Here is a 16,450-nt window from a genome sequence, read left to right as displayed (position 1 = left end):
GGAAAGTTTGGCTGCACAATGGGCAGGTTATTCCAGCTGGAGCTAGTGTCATTGGCCTTTGATTTTTTTCTCTGAAGCTATTCTTCTCCCAGCGATGTTCTAGTGCCCCATGCTATATGTGCACCAGTTTTATGTGCTTCTGTCTCCCTGGTGTCTGAGTCAAGGCTGAATGCTTTCAGAGAAGCTTTGAGGGTGTCACTGAACTGTTTTCTTTGTCCACCTTGTGAGGGCTTTCCTTCCCTTAATTGGCCTTACAGGAGTCGTTTAGAGATGCTGCGGTCCTCTACTGCGCAGATGTGGCCTTCTCATCACAGCTGGGACTGCATCGGGATTGTGTGCATGCTTTGCAGGCCCGCTCTTTGAAGGACTTCAGTATCTGGTATCTTTTCTTGCCATTTAACATTCAGTATTTTTCTGAGATGGGTCATGTGGAAGTATATATATATATACTGTCCAGGTTTTTTAGGCATAGAGAACTGTCGGGAGGATGACAGCTCAATAAATCCCTAGCTTTGTGTATGTGGAGATACCCGTCTATTCCAAACATTTTAGACATTCTGAAATAGGATGCACTAGCATTGGCTATACATAGTTACTAATGATCTTTTGCAGATAATTTTCAGAGCAGGCATTTAGGGCACAGTTGTCAGCAAATAGCAGATCCCTGATTACTGCTGATTTTTTTTTTTACTTTGCTTTGAGCCGCTTCAGGTTGTATAGGCCACCATCAAATCTATATGTTATATTTATCCCGCTTGTATCTCTATTTGTGAATGCATCTGTCAGCATAGCAGAAAACATAATGCTGAACAGTGTGGGTGCTAGGAAACAACCTTGTTTTACCAATAATATGATACTTTAAAGGGTTCTCCACTTTCCTGAACACAAGCCTTCATGCCATGAAGGCATGAATAATTAAGTAAATCTATATAGATCTACATCTTATCTAGACTCTTTATATAAAATCTATAGATAGAGGCACATTTCATATAAATTCCATATATATATGCTATAACTAATTCATACAAGAAGTGCTTTTTCTTGCCTAGTGACTATAATAGTGCCATTGATTAGAGAATGGAATGGGTTGCCTGAATCAGCCAAGAAAACCAAAGAGTTAGCAGAGTTTAAATTTAAGTCAATAATAATATTAACATGTATGACTGTCAGACCTGTCACTATGACTAGATTCTCTAGATTGTACAAATGAAATGTGTAGGTTTTGAAGGTTTTTGAAGATACCACTGAATGTAAAAAATTATCATTTATGATGTCAATAATGAGTCATTGAGTGAATCATGATTGCTTGAATGGCAGTGTCCAATGATTTTGAATTTCAGAACTATTCAACTAGACATAGATTCTAGATCTAGAATTCTAGATCTATAATAGATCTATTTCTTAGAATTTCTAGAGAGTCATTAGACTGCTTAAATGCCGGCTTACTTAACTTGTTACTTGACTTATAGATCTAAGTATTCTAAGTAATCTAAGTGTCTTAAGAAGTTAAGTTATGGTTATTAAATTCATTTATTTTTTATATCTACACTAGTGACTAGATTCTAGATCTAGATCTATATTCATTATATTCTTATATAATAAATCATATTAGTTTTAGATCTAGATTTATATAGATCTATATAAATTATATAATTATAATAATATATATATTATAATATATATTATAGGCCAATATAGGGTAATTTCCTACGCTTTTAGCAGCGGAGTCTAGACTAAAATCACTATATATTTTTAAAAAAAATTAACTTACCTGCTATGTCACTATGTGACAGTATGTGTTGATGTTGATATTCTATAGCCAGACACTCGCACAAGGTGCATTCAATGTTTCGATAAACAATCACCGGCAAACGGAAGCTGTCCAGGTTAGCACGAGCTTCGATGCTAATTTGTTAATTAGCTAAATCTAAACGGAGTAAATACGCAGTGGTTATCAAACTGTTATATAGATCTAGTAACTTCGTAGAAGAAAAAAAAATGTTTTCCCCATAATAGTCAGAAGTTTTCCGTCAGAAAGTCATTCTCATGTTACATGTATGATATGTGTGAGAGGGGCTGTAAATGTAGGCACAAGCTATTGTGACTGTCATAGATTAAATACGATCATTCTCTTGGGTAGAATTTCGTATAGAAATCAAACTTTTCCGGCTTCAAACTTGTATTAATAGGCTAATATTAATTTAATAGATGATGTTCTGTTGTCACAGATTAATAATAATTTACTGTAGACGTTAGTAATTAATAATGATAATAACAAGACTGTCTTTATCAAGGTAGACATATATAACTAACTTTTATTTCCGTCCGATTCTTTGCTTTCGCATAAAACAAACAAAAAACAATGACGTAATATCTTCTAATATTAGCACATCCTTCCTTTTGAAGCTATTATCACATCCTTCCTTTTAAAGTTCTTAATACTTATATTTACAAGGAATTTTGACAACTCGACCACTTCTGGTTGTCTTGACCGGCACAGCAAGTTCTCTAGATGTTGGTTTATAATTGTCTGTTTCGTTTGTTCTAACAGTTTGCTGTTCATTGTCTTCGTCGGTGTCATAGTACCCAGAGATGTCTTCTTCGTAGCTCTTGTTTAAAAACCGTTGATTTCGTCTGTATGTTTTTCCATCATTTGTCTTTATGATGTAAGATCTGGGTGATGGATGTTTCTTAATGACGACTGCTTTCTGCCATGTTTGTCCTAGACGAACTCTCACCTTCTCCCCTACAGAGTAGTCTTTAGGTAACCTTGCTTTTGAATCGTATTTCACTTTGCTTTTCCTCTGTCGTTCGTTGAGTAATGTCTCTGCATTTTCAGCTACCGATGGTTTCAATAGTTTGGGATCAGTTGGAATGATGTCCCTGAGTCTTCTACTCATCAGCAGTTGTGATGGCGAATAAATATAAAGCAGTCCGCTTATCGGAGTAGGCCCTATTTCTATACTCGAGCATAGCGAGATATGGATCTTTCCCACTTTTGTATGCTTTGTTAAATATCTGCTTTACGATACCAACATACACCTCACTTTGTCCATTTGATTGAGTGTACCTAACTAACTTTTATTTCCGTCCGATTCTTTGCTTTCGCATAAAACAACATAAACAACAAACAATGACGTAATATCTTCTAATATTAGCACAGATGATATATATATATATATATATATATATATATATATATATATATATATATATAATCACGTTAGGCTTTATTGGTGAAGAGAATAATCGAATAACATTATTTTATATTAATCCCATTTAGCCTCTTTTATTTGACATGCATATATTTTGTTAAAAAGTTTAAATTGAATTAAAGGTGAGGGTATAGGCCTATAGTGCGCGGGTCTTGCATTTTCGTAAACCCGTCATAAATATAAATATATGGACTACAAGAGTGGCTGCCTCGTCGTGCGTTATGCGCGCTGGACTGTCGTTAGGACTTGTCGATGGTCCCGGGTTGATACCCTGCCCGCTGCCAACCCCGTCGTCCTGCGGGAGGTTTGGATTAGGTAGTAAATCAACATTTTCTTTAACTCTGAATCAACATCAGGAACATTTTTTTTTAAAAATTACAAACAATCTCATCTGCATACCCACTATATAATTTTATAGAAATGATGTCACCTACGTACATTAACACATTTTAACAGCGTACTTCATTTTATGGAAGAAGTCTACAATTTTACAATGCTACAACTCAGGAGCTATATAATGTAACCTACATTGTAGTCCAACTTATGGGAGTAGCATACGAATATTCGATGTTAGGATATAATTTAAGGAAGTAGCCTACATAGGCCTATATACAATGTTAGGCCCTCACCTCACGGAGGAGGCCGACAAAGATAGGGCTACATTATTAGGCCTACAATTTACGGAGGTAGCCCACAAAGATAGGGCTACAATGTTACCGCCTTAACAGCCTTTCACTTCAAATTTTCTCACCCAATATGCCCATATTACTTAATGCGGCGACCCCCAACCGTAAAAATCATAAGCCTAAGTAGCTGTACTTTTGATAATGTTCTAAAACAGTTCACTTGATGTAAATTTTTGATATGCGTTGCCATGTTTTAGGTTTCAACATGAAACAATTGTCATTATAGTCTTGAAATAAATAGTTCTGATTATGATTAAATTATAAATAAATAAAATTGCATCTTTGTGACATGCATTTATTTACTATTCTATTTCTTATTTGGGAGACGCGGGGATCTTTGGGCGCCTCTAAGTCCACCCAACTCTAATGTGTGGGGCCCACCTGATATTAGTTGGGGAAAGTAAATGCGGTTGGTCGTTGTGCTAGCCACATGACACCCTCGTTAACCGTGGGCCACAGAAACAGATAACTTCCATTGTAGTTATGGCATTGACCGCAACGGAAACTTTTACTTTTTAACTTATTTCGTATTCACCATTTTTGTGGTGCAGACTTATGTGACTATTTTTTTTTAAGCATGACGTAGCATTTGCAGTATTAGAATCTATATTTTCAATGGTCTTAGACGACCCCTGGCGAATCGTTATTCGACCCCCCAAGGGGGTCATGACCCACAGGTTGAGTGTCACAGTCACGGTTGATATTGCCTGCTATATTTTCACCTCGGGTCAAGAAGGTGAAAGACACGTGAAACCTCTGATATAGAAGGAGAAGTAAGAATGACTAAATTAACTTTTAGTCAGTAGTAACCTTAAGTCAGTTGAGTAGGGCAGTCACTTGAAGACAGTAGTACCTTTTAGTCAGTTGAGTCGTTTATGGGACTTGAGACAGTACACGTATTTTAATAGGTCTTTTCTGTACTTAGAGCTGGATACATATTATTGAAGTTTATTGTTACCCTCTGTGATGCGGACGTGATTTAATAGTAAAGTATATATATATATACACCTGCTCTTGAGGACTTAGTATATTGGATATATTTGGTACCGCTGTTACGCGGACGTAACTACATTTCTATGCATTTGATCATTTTTTGTAACTACTATGAAGTGCAGCATATTGTCATTGGATAAACGTTATGTCTCGTCTGCTTCAATTCGGATTCTAGTCAATCCACGGAACTATACTATTTGTGCTTGTTACGTGTCAAGTGTGACTCCAGGCAGCACGAACCCAGCATTCTACAGCATTCGCGACACATTGATTGTGTGATACAAGTTTCTACATCTTAATGACCAGTCTTTTGTGTAATACTAATACCACGTCAAAAGACCAGTTACATTGAGAACCTCGGCTCTAGATGGAAAACAAAAAAGTATGTTGGCGCTGCCCTTTGTCACTTTTTAGTGGGCTTGGGGGGGGGGGGGGGTTGGGGGAACACTGCTTCTGAGTTGTAAAGAGCTTTCTCCTGGCGACGGTAGAGCAAGTTAAAATAAGCCCAAAGTAGGAGGAGACACTGACCGATAATGTGAAGAACAATCGAGGGTGCATATTAATTTTTATGTGGGGGTGGGGGTCATCGTTTTGACTGTTGCAACGCAATAAATACTAAGACTAAGACTGCTTCATTGATCCATATGGAAATTTGGACTCTTTTCTCATATAAAGACAACACAACAGAAACATACACATAAATAAATAGAACAGACACAACATAAAGAGTTCATTCAGCGACTACACACAGGCATTTTGGTCCTATTCATGTTTCCTGATCAACGACTGGCGTTGATATAGTCTGACCGAGTAAGGTACGGACGAGTTTTTGTACCGCTCTGTTCTTGTCAAGATTGACAGTAGTAGCCCACTTCGCGACCACTTCTGATGGAGCGGGTGGCTTCCAAGATTTTTCCGATTTTTCTTTGACATTTCTGTTCATGAAGTTCATTCAAATATAGCCATGTAGGCGGGGTAGAAATGGGCATGGCGGCTATGTTGAAATGCTTTCTTGAAAAGAATGTTTTGAATAAATTGTGTTGCTGGTCCAATTTAGAAGATGAAAGGACGTCTCTTAATTTTCTGTTTTTAAATTTCAGATTTTTATTTACACTCTTTGTTCTTTTTTTTTTAATTCACAAATATGTCCCCACCCTCCCTCCCCACCCAATCTTTATATTTATTACTTATATTTATTTTATATTTATTAATTATTAATTTTCAGATAAACTATCAATAGATATCGCTAATAATATAATATCGAATCTATATTTCTAAAACATAACAAAACATTGACCATTCTTTAAAAAGTAAAATAAGATGATTTTTGACAGATAGCCTACTTAAGGAACTGCAGTCCATATAATGTGAAATATGGATAGCTGCCTGCCGCTGCGTGGTCTTATGGTATGCGCCTCGGACTGTCGTTACGATGGTTCGTGTTTGAACCCTTCCGCCATACAGTAAATTTGACTATGGTGTAATTATTTCTGAAAAAAAATAATAATCCGAAACTCGAAAGACAAAAAAGAAATTACAGTTTCTCCTATTGTTGTGTTTTGGACTTTGATTATATACCAGTAGGCTACAATACAAAAAAAAAAGTAATCGGATGGACTCTCTAAAATGAACACACAATGAACATTAAAAGCAGACCTAAATGATTTGTTAAAATGTTACTTACACGTAGATAGCAAAATCACTGAACCCAGAAAGGTCTTCATTTTCCAAATCATTTTGTTGAGTCTGCTGCTCTTATAGTCCTAAATGTGAAAATGCGAAATAGGCTGGTAGACTTTCTTTCACGATATAAAGCTTGATATTTTCCAATACAGTAGAGTGCCTTTACGAAAGTTTTATTGCAATTTTCTGCCACAAACTGATATTAAATTAGAAACTAGACAGTTTGTAGTTGCGTCCTTTGAAAAAGAAAAAAAGGAATGTCCCAAAAGAAAACAAAATAGAATCGTCACACATTAAAATTCACGTAAGCTGCTTCCGAGATTCTTTTGTTTGGCAATCCTATGCAAATCAGATTAAAGAACCTATTTTTTTAAATCGTCACAGCACCCGTGCGACAAAAGTCAAAGGTCAGTATGATGAAGATGATCACTATGAGCTTGATGGTGAAATAAGACTCCGACAGAACTTTTCAATAAATCCCTATACTAATGACAAAATGAAAGCAAATCAGTGTTACAAAACAAAGTCACGAAACTGTCACTAAAGAATATATAAAGCAACACAATTGATTCTCTGCGATCACATCGAATGCAAGTTCCGTGAGTGCCCTCCTTTTTGTCACTGCTTTTTTTTTTGTCACCTGCCTGGCGCACGCTGAACAGTGCGAGTAGACCTAATTAAATCACAAATTGGTCGTCATTTAATGCAGTGAATCCCTGTCTCTCTCCCCCCCTCTCTCTCTCTTTATATATATATATATATATATATATATATATATATATATATATATATATATGGATATAGATAGATAGATAGATAGATAGATAGATAGATAGATAGATAGATAGATAGATAGATAGATAGATAGATATAGATAGATAGATAAATAGATAGATAGATAGATAGATAGATAGATAGATAGATAGATAGATAGCATGAGGCCTCGAAATGATAAGGCCCAATGTTTGTCTTCCTAGAAGTGAACAAAATCTGCTGTTCAACCAGTAACTGGCGTTCAACTAGTAACTCTGACGTTTAACCAGTAACTGGCGTTCAACTAGTAACTCTGACGTTTAATCAGTAACTGGCGTTCAACTAGTAACTCTGCTGTTCAACCAGTAACTGGCGTTCAACTAGTAACTCTGACGTTTAACCAGTAACTGACGTTCAACTAGTAACTCTTACGTTTAACCAGTAACTGACGTTCAACTAGTAACTCTGACGTTTAACCAGTAACTGGCGTTCAACTAGTAACTCTGACGTTTAACCAGTAACTGGCGTTCAACTAGTAACTCTGACGTTTAACCAGTAACTGGCGTTCAACTAGTAACTCTGACGTTTAACCAGTAACTCTGACGTTTAACCAGTAACTGGCGTTCAACTAGTAACTGACGTTCAACCAGTAACTGGCGTTCAACTAGTAACTCTGACGTTTAACAAGTAACTGACGTTCAACCAGTAACTGGCGTTCAACTAGTAACTCTGACGTTTAACAAGTAACTGGCGTTCAACTAGTAACTCTGACGTTTAACCAGTAACTGGCGTTCAACTAGTAACTCTGCTGTTCAACCAGTAACTGGCGTTCAACTAGTAACTCTGACGTTTAACCAGTAACTGGCGTTCAACTAGTAACTGACGTTCAACCAGTAACTGGCGTTCAACTAGTAACTCTGACGTTTAACCAGTAACTGGCGTTCAACTAGTAACTCTGACGTTTAACCAGTAACTGGCGTTCAACTAGTAACTCTGCTGTTCAACCAGTAACTGGCGTTCAACTAGTAACTCTGACGTTTAACCAGTAACTGACGTTCAACTAGTAACTCTTACGTTTAACCAGTAACTGACGTTTAACCAGTAACTGGCGTTCAACTAGTAACTGACGTTCAACCAGTAACTGGCGTTCAACTAGTAACTCTGACGTTTAACAAGTAACTGGCGTTCAACTAGTAACTCTGACGTTTAACCAGTAACTGGCGTTCAACTAGTAACTCTGCTGTTCAACCAGTAACTGGCGTTCAACTAGTAACTCTGACGTTTAACCAGTAACTGGCGTTCAACTAGTAACTGACGTTCAACCAGTAACTGGCGTTCAACTAGTAACTCTGACGTTTAACCAGTAACTGGCGTTCAACTAGTAACTCTGACGTTTAACCAGTAACTGGCGTTCAACTAGTAACTCTGCTGTTCAACCAGTAACTGGCGTTCAACTAGTAACTCTGACGTTCAACTAGTAACTGACGTTCAACTAGTAACTCTTACGTTTAACCAGTAACTGACGTTCAACTAGTAACTCTGACGTTTAACCAGTAACTGGCGTTCAACTAGTAACTCTGACGTTCAACCAGTAACACTCCACTCATCAAACAACAACGTTTACCTACAAGATTTGCGTTCTGTCCAATTTGTTTACTTTTTAAATTCAATTTAAAAGTGTCCTATCTAACGAATTCTAAAGTAATTATTACTTATATGGCTATCTTTCTCTTGTTAAAGGCTGACTCAGTCCTTATGCTCTCAGCGAGAGCATCAAAGATTATGTGATGATATATATACAAGAAAAATTAGCAGCATTACTGTAACACTTCACTGTCTCCTGTGTTGCAATGTTTTGTAGTTTTCTCTAATAGAAAGCCCTTTGTGTACATTATCCTCAATCAAATCATTAAATAAGAATAAACTTTGTCACATGTAAATTATGAGTGAGTCTGGTGTGAATGTACACTTTGGTTTCTTATAGTTATAATGTTTTTTTGTTTGGTGTAATTCACAAATTGTAAGACAAATTTCCTTACGGACAATAAAGACTATTATTATGTTAGAAATAAACGAGTAGTCATTCCCTGGCGCTGCCAGGGTCGAGTTTCGCTAAAGAGAAACAAAATTCATCGTAGTCCCTTTATCAGTTTCCACCGAGGAATTTTCTGGTGATGTGGCAGGTCTGCAGAAGTACCGCCCTCTGACAGGCAACGAGAATGTTATTATTATTATTGATATGCCAATAGATCGTAGACAGGTAAGGACTGTGGTTCTGCACAAAGCAAACTAATTGAACTCGATTTGGAATAAGCTTCTCGCTACAAGATATATTTCAGTCTTTTCCAATTTTTACGAATTTTCGTTTACGCTACAGCCGTGTCTCATTATAGTCCTGCAGGAGTGTTAAGCATGCTCTCTATCATTTCGTATTAGTTCAACGGAGACAACTGTGTTTCATCCTATTGTCTCTCTATTCGTGAGTTGTCCACCTTATTAAGTCATAAATCGTTTTCTTCCGGCTGGATGTCTCCTGTCCCCTGTGGCGGAGCTAGAGTGGGATGAGAAGGAGGGGGGAGAATTTGAAAATCCCCCCGGGCCTAACTTGAGGGGGCCCCCAAATTAGTGGGGTTTTTTTACATTAAAAAATAAATATTACGCAAAATGAAGGGGCCCCCAAAGAGGTCAAGCCCCCCGGAACCCCAAACAATGGAAAATTCCTAGCTACACCTCTGACTGTCCTGATTTAATGCATTGATATTTGTTATTATGTCATTCACACTAAATTTTTTGTTGATTTTCAACGCGTCCACCTTGTTAAATGTTGCCTTATTTATAGATAGATTGTTTCGTTTGCCTAAAGCTCTCGGGTTATCTTTTTAAGGCGCTTTCACCAGTTTGGCCGGTGCATCTCCGGGTTTTCGTCAGTGAGTCTTCCAAGGGCTTTTCACTTCAAAAACTGAAAAATTATAGGCCTACACTTTTTAAACTAAAATATACATATTAATTATTGTTTAAAGGGAAAGTGAGATTAAATTTATAAGAACTCTTTCTTTCTTCTAAAATATCTAAAATATAACATGCGTTTAGATATAATCATTCATAAGTGGATCTTAAAGCTTTTGAAAAAGTGTAGGGGCTTCCACAAAATCTTGCCCTGGGGCCTCCACGTACTTAAATCCGGCCCTGGCTCCACCCGGTGCAGACAAAGACTTAATTCGAACTTTGGTCTATGTAGGCCGAAGTTATTTTTTCGTCCTCCGTGCATGCCTTTGGAAGGGGCTTTTCTTTGGGACTCTAATTTCTCTCCAGCGGCCTGTTCCCTGCTTTCATCTAAGCTAGTGAAGGCGAACATCATCATGGCACCCGATAGGCCTTTACAGCGCTTCAGCTCCCCTAAGCATGCAGTCACCCCTAGGGTTACGTCTAAAAGAGGACGGAAAGAAGGCCGAATATAAATATATATATTGTTGTAAACCTGGTGGTGACACAGATGGGGGTAGTGCTGTGTGTTTTTAGCCTACCCAAATCGCCCCAGTCCAGCGCAGGACGATCGGTCAACTGTGACCAGTGACAGTACACGCCAGTTCGGCAACGACCTGTGTGTAAATATTACGCACGCAAGTCTCGGCTATTGTGATCATTCTGAGTGGTCAAGAACGTCCCTTTCGATTCTAGAAGGCCAGTAGAGACATTATATAAGAGCGAGTGTGTCAGAAAGACGAGACTTCACGTTACCTCGCTATGTGACCAGTACGAGGCGAGAACCAGCACGGTGTATGAAGTCAGGCGGAGCAAGACTAGGTTTTTGTAAAGACAGTGTTAATGTTGTTGCCAACTGTACAGTGTTTGTAATGTATTTGCAATTAAACTGACTGATACTTTGGAGCCCTGAGTTGTGAGGTTCTCTAAGTTCGTTGTGTCGTGTGGTGCAGTTAGAAGAGAGCCTGGATAGTAGGAGAGATACGTAACAATATATAAATTGAAATTGTATTGATGAAACATGACTATCATTGGCTGTAAAAATAAAATTTTATAGCTCTTAACTCTTTCCGTAATTATTTTTCTCGTTCCGATAGTAGGCCTATTATTCGTTTCCCTCATTTGTAATTCACTATCCTGCTATGATTCAACTTCAATATTTGTTTGTATGTCATCAGAAAATGTTATATTTGTTATTGAATTATAGGAGCGGGCATGCTCTTTGTACACAACACAAATTAAAGTTTATAAATCAAAAAATCAATTTAGTTTAATGGGAGTCAAATCAACGTTGGCAGCATCCATTAGGAGAGAAAGAGTTAAAAAGTATCATAGTTATCGGTCGATGCGACTTTTTATTTTGCACTTGTCTAGCATTGGCCTGAGATAATCGTTGAACACTTTCTTTCGATTGTGTCAGAGTTAAGACGCCTCGGTCGGGTACTGTTAATCCGCAGCAAGACAGTGCGACGCAGGGAGTCCAGAGTCAAGTCAGTACGGACGCGACTTCCGTGACCCCTACATCGAAAGGTGTCGGTCCGGGACAGTCGAGACAGAGTCCAGTTCAAGTTGAGTACAACGGGAAAGGGTTAATTGTACAGTATTTGGATGTAATATATTACATTCGTTAGAGCATAAAGCTATAGTATTAAAGTAGCTTCTCATTTAGCCTCTATATCTCTTCTATACAAATTACGCAATCCATAAAGGCTGTCACGTGATACGTTTTTTTTTTCATTGTTTTATCAATATTATCACGTGGCTAAATGTTGTTTGTTTACGATTGGTGAATGAGGTCCAATGGAGTTGTCAAGTTCTTGAATTGTTTATGTCGGGTTAAGCACGTGTGTTCAGCAAACGTGATGTCAAGTGATGGTTCAAACAAACACCATAGAGACTTTTCTAGCTTTAGTCCAGGGGCGGACTGGCTATATGGGCATTCGGGCAAATGCCCGGTGGGCCGGTATCCTAATGGGCCGGTAGGACCACAGTAAGCATCTTATTTTTTGAAATCACGTCTGTATTTTATAAGATAAGGGTCGCATCATATAATATACAATTTATGGGCCGGGTGATATAGAAATGCCCAGGCCGATTTTGATACCCAGTCCACCCCTGCATTAGTCTTCCCACGCGTTACTAAAAAAAAAAATATAGTGCTAGATCGGGGACTACACAAGCCAACAGTCTTTGATTGAAAGAATAATATGCAATGCAGTGGCGTAGCAAGCGTGGGTCCGGGTTGAAGAACACGTTTGTGGGCCTCCTCACAGAAATAAAAGTGTGTGACAAAGAAATCGAGTAGTCTGTATGTATGGGTGCATTGAACACAAGACATTCTAATACTAGTAATGCAACAATTTTGTAAGTAATTATTTTAAAGCCATGTTTACTTTAGCTATGACTTCGTGCAAGTAATAATGTCTTTAAAACTAAAAAAAATGTAGACCTTCTTAACGTATCAATCGACTAAAAATGTTTTCAATTAACAAGAAAAAGTTTTCGGCTATTTCGTCCGCCCCCCCCCCCCCCCATTCTACGAGTTTAATAACAATGTCCATGTCTTCTATTCCAAAGATTAAGGATGAGTCCAGTATTTCACATGACTGCGCAAATTCAGTTGCGACCTACATGTTTCTCCGCATCTCGTGCAGACAAAGCCGTTATCCGCCGGCGGTCTATTTAAATTTTCTCTCCGTCTTCTGCGCCTGTCTTCCATAAGGGCTCAAATATGAGTCCCGTAACCTTTGTGGGAGCTCTCCGTCTCTCACAGAGGCCATCTGCTGCCAGCTACTTTCCTCTATGCCATTGAGGGTGAAATGGCGCCTGAGTTGATCTTTATAGTGCATAAGGCACCTCTTTTACGCAGTCTTCCATTACAATCACCAAAGAAGATTCGGTACTCGGGGTGATTCTTTATGTCAAATGTCGACCACAGTGGCTCAGTAGTCTGAGATAGCTGTAGACAGCAAATGGCTGTAGGCTTTATTTTGGAGTTTCTATCTCCTAGACTGGCTGCCGACCTAGAACCCAGTCCGCCCCTCGACCAAAAATCTAATCTACTCTCTTCATCGCCTTTGGCATGCGGTCGTCTGAGTTGCAATGGTTTTCACAATTAAGGAAGAATAATAATTGTTTACAAGTCTTCCAACCAGACCTATTATTTATTTATATTATATTAGACACGACTCCATCAGTGTTAATGAGTGGTTGACAGGTCAGATGTGCCACAGTGTGGACTATATGCAAACCCTGACCTATATTGCTGATCTAATGAGTCATTGGACTTTGTTGATTAGTTCAAAACATCTCAGTTGTTAATGTCTGAATGTTGACTGTACAGCACGAAGAACAACATTTTGTTTTTATTTACATCCTAGCATAAACATCCAACGGAACTGTGGGGGGTGGAGGTGGGTAGGGTTCGAACCTTGACCATCGAGGCGACAGTTTAAAGAGAATACCACATGACCAAGCAGACAACCAATACGAACAATCTCTGGCATTTCTTCCGTCCATTTGACTATCGACGTAGGGTTGGGCATTTCACTTCACCCAAATCCACTGCCCCGGATGTTCTTAGCAGGATGTCAAGGCCGTTCACATAGTCCTGCCAACTTTTCTTTGGACGACCCGTTCTTTGTGCTCCCTTCAGTGTACCTTGAAGGATGACTTTTAACAGCCAACTACAATTGGATGGCTGCCTGGTCGTGCGGTTTGCGTGCTGGACTGTTGTTCGGTTTTATCGACGGTCGAGGGTTCAAACTCTGCCCGCTCCCATCCCCCGTCGTCCTGCGGGAGGTTTGGACTAGGAAGTAAACTATATTCAACTCTGAAGGAACATCCGAAACATGTAAAACATTTTACAAACAACAAACAATTGAACCGAACTTGCTCAGCTTTCGTCTATTCACAGTATTGAGAAGTTCATCCTTTTTGCCAGCCAGACTAGTTAAAAAAACAAACTCATTTACTCTCAAAAGTTTGAATTCTTCTTTCGGCCTCAGCGTTCAGTGTCCAACTTTCACCACCATATGGGAGTACATAGATTACCATTTATATGTAACAATATATTACTGACCGGAGATGTCCAAACTACTAGTCATATCCAGCTCGTGACGTCATATCCAGCTCGTGACGTCATATCCAGCTAGTGACGTCATATATGGCTCGTGACGTGGTGCTATTCATCCTCTTGAAACGAATGTTACAGTGTGTGTTGAAGACTCAATAAATTTTGTTGCTCATCCGGCCCATGACATGTGTTAGAAATTTACATGACCTTCAAAAACTGGGCGTCACTTGTTGCAACTAATCCGTCTTTAGCAGCAGTCGTTTTTATTTTGAGAGGACGAAGGTTTACCATTAAAAAAAAAAAAAAAAAACAGTACCGGTATCAATAACATTTAAAAAAAAAAGGATTTTTTGTTACAAATATTTTCTGAATTTAGAACAAATTTAAAGATGGCCAAATCTTGACTACACTGTTTTCTGTATTAGTTTTTACTACTTTTAGGACGCGTAGGATGTAATCATCTTCTTTTTTGAAGTAACGTCTGTATTTTATAAGATAAGATTTACATACCTCTTCTTTATTCGAAGTTTTTAAAAATTAAACTTACAATTATCTGATAAATAACGTAGATACCAATAAGTATTTTAGCGGTTGTGTAGATTTGCTTGTATAAAAATGAGGCGTATTAACACAAGTGGAATCAAACGTTAAATGATAAAGGTAAACATATACTGGCCTTTAATTAGTATTGTACATTCATGTCGTACACATATTTTGTTTCATTAAATGTTGCGTAACATCATGTTTTATCATTACATTTTAAACTTTTTTTCCTCTGCAGTCCCCCTTTTATTATTGTAATTCTAAAAAAAGAAATTTAATGTCCAAAGACTATTATCTTATAGTACCAATGCACTAAGCCAAGAACTTGGAAAATGTAATAGGTCTTCAGGTAGCCAAAGTGTCACTAGTCTACTGAAAAGACATGCTTCAATTAAGAATCAAATATACAACTTTGTGTAATATTTCAATATTTTCTTTTTGAGTTCCAACAATAGTCTAACAGTAGGCTTTCTAAATAAATTTGTTTTAGAAGTATCACATGTACCTCCAGTAATCAACATTATAATGCCCTAGCACATATTACAAAGCATTTACAAGCCACAGGGGAGGGAAGTGGGCAGTGATGACAGTGCAAAGCATTTACAAGCCACAGGGGAGGGAAGTGGGCAGTGATGACAGTGCAAAGCATTTACAAGCCACAGGGGAGGGAAGTGGGCAGTGATGACAGTGCAAAGCATTTACAAGACACAGGGGAGGGAAATGGGCAGTTACGACAGTGCAAAGCATTTACAAGTCACAGGGGAGGGAAGTGGGCAGTGATGACAGTGCAAAGTATTTACAAGCCACAGGGGAGGGAAGTGGGCAGTGATGACAGTGCAAAGTATTTACAAGCCACAGGGGAGGGAAGTGGGCAGTGATGACAGTGCAAAGTATTTACAAGCCACAGGGGAGGGAAGTGGGCAGTGATGACAGTGCAAAGCATTTACAAGCCACAGGGGAGGGAAGTGGGCAGTGATGACAGTGCAAAGCATCTGCAAGTCACTGGGGAGGGAAGTGGGCAGTGATGACAGTGCAAAGCATTTACAAGACACAGGGGAGGGAAATGGGCAGTTATGACAGTGCAAAGCATTTACAAGTCACAGGGGAGGGAAGTGGGCAGTGATGACAGTGCAAAGTATTTACAAGACACAGGGGAGGGAAGTGGGCAGTGATGACAGTGCAAAGCATCTGCAAGTCACAGGGGAGGGAAGTGGGCAGTGATGACAGTGCAAAGCATTTGCAAGCCACAGGGGAGGGAAGTGGGCAGTGATGACAGTGCAAAGCATTTACAAGACACAGGGATGGAAGTGGGCAGTGATGACAGTGCAAAGCATCTGCAAGCCACAGGGGAGGGAAGTGGGCAGTGATGACAGTGCAAAGCATCTGCAAGCCACAGGGAGGGAAGTGGGCAGTGATGACAGTGCAAAGCATTTACAAGACACAGGGGAGGGAAGTGGGCAGTGATGACAGTGCAAAGCAATATAAGACACAGGGATGGAAGTGGGCAGTGATGACAGTGC

At 38.8% G+C, this 16,450-nt stretch overlaps 1 long non-coding RNA gene across 1 annotated transcript in view; it reads right to left on the bottom strand.

The window, feature by feature from the left end:
* Nucleotides 1–16,450, bottom strand: part of LOC129926396 (uncharacterized) — a 118,679-nt gene that overhangs the window by 84,899 nt on the left and 17,330 nt on the right. The window lies entirely within an intron of this gene.

Source organism: Biomphalaria glabrata, chromosome 5 (genome assembly GCF_947242115.1).
Source record: "Biomphalaria glabrata chromosome 5, xgBioGlab47.1, whole genome shotgun sequence".
Classification (NCBI taxonomy): Eukaryota; Metazoa; Mollusca; class Gastropoda; family Planorbidae; genus Biomphalaria; species Biomphalaria glabrata.
The sequence above is the reverse complement of the archived record's forward strand: the minus strand, read 5'-3'. Positions and strand labels throughout refer to the sequence as shown.